We start from the raw sequence: 1,660 nt of genomic DNA, 5'->3' as shown, positions 1-1,660 counted from the left end.
TCGACGGGGCGGCCGGCGGCGGCGGGGGCGACTAGCAGCGCCGGACGAGGGCGTGGGCGCGGGCGCGGGAGTTGGCGCGAAGATAACCGCCAAATGAGGGTTGGGGTAGGTTTTGCTCCCCAAACCTTACTTCTGAGGGTTGGGAGAGGGTTTGAGGGTTGGACCCTTAAAAAAATTTGAGGGATTGAGGGTTAAGGGGTTCTAGTCTACGCGATTTTTTACTCGCAAACTGTAAAAAACAGTTATTTATAAGGGTTTGAGGGTTTGAGGGTTCTAATCGTTGAACAGCGGGAGGAGTGGTATAGGAACGGAAAAGACGATGCAAAGATAGAAACAGAGCAAGAGAGAGAAAAATAGTGATCAAGGTGGCAGGCACGTGGGACCCACCATCCCTGGTGAGCGATCGCGCGTGGTGGTCCCACGAGGCGGTCATTTTCGCGCGTGGGGGTCACGGTCACACAGCGCATGCGGTTTCTTGGCCTCCAGCTAGCCCAGCAAAGCCCGACGTGACCCCACCTTTTCTATTTCCCCCTGCTTTCCTTTTTCTTTTTCGAGCGCCCACTGCATACATGCATTCCAAAAAAAAAAAAGGGGAAAACAAGTGTAAGCGTCACGTTGCTTTTTTTTTCTTGTAACCGTCACGTTACTTGTATAGTTTCGTTTTAGTGGTCGACCAGCAAACCAAGCTGCACTAATACGCGCTTTATTATTAATTTTTTTTGTTTGTTAAGGTTCGGTCGATACTTGATAATCTTGTTTTCAACACGTTAAACTGCGTCTTACCTTTGTGCCATTGTTACATGTGTGCTTTAGCAGTCGGAAGCACTAAAACAAAATTGCACCATATGATCAGCTATATCCATGTGTATTTCTTCATCAGAAATTTGGGGCCTCTTTGATTCGTAAGATTTTGAAAATATAGGAATAAGAAAAGTATAGGATTGAAGTGGCATGTCCACTTGAATCTCATAGGATTAGCAATGAGTGTTTGATGGCACAGGAAAAACAGGTTGGAGTGGATGTTAGATTTTCTATGAAATGTAGTACAAAAGATTTCATAGAAAAAATTCCTGTGGGATTCAATCCTACGAATCAAAGGACCAACATAAGAAAAAATCCTAAAGATTTCAATCCTCCGATAATCCTATAAAATTCCTTTGAATCAAAGGAGCCCTTGATAGTTTTGCACTTTTCCTCCTCAGAAGAGAAACTTTTGATCGATTCATAATCAATAATAGCGGTGAGAACATCCGAGGTAACAAAAAATACAACTAGGTCCATGAACCACCTAGCGATGACCACAAGCATTCTATGAGCCGAAAGTGTCACCATCATCGCCCCTCCCTACCGGAACTGACAAATATTGAATCCAAACAGATACATCAAAGACCAACACTAACAAAATCGCGCGAGATGCAAGGGAGGCACGCCTCCACACGCACTTGGACGAGGCGACGGCACTAGCCACACCATCGAGACGGCAATAATTTTGTACTTAAGTTGTGATAATAATATGTTTAACTACAGAATTGTCTCAGGAACTAATTTTTTTTTCTCGAATACGCACGAGTGTGCGTATCATATATTAAAGAAGGAAAGGGTAGAAACCCTCCACACACGATAGTACAACGTTATTTACAGGTAGCCTTCGGCCACTCCA

The sequence above is a fragment of the Triticum dicoccoides genome, chromosome 5B (genome assembly GCF_002162155.2).
Source record: "Triticum dicoccoides isolate Atlit2015 ecotype Zavitan chromosome 5B, WEW_v2.0, whole genome shotgun sequence".
In the NCBI taxonomy this organism is placed as follows: Eukaryota; Viridiplantae; Streptophyta; class Magnoliopsida; order Poales; family Poaceae; genus Triticum; species Triticum dicoccoides.
Note: the sequence above shows the minus strand (reverse complement) of the source record.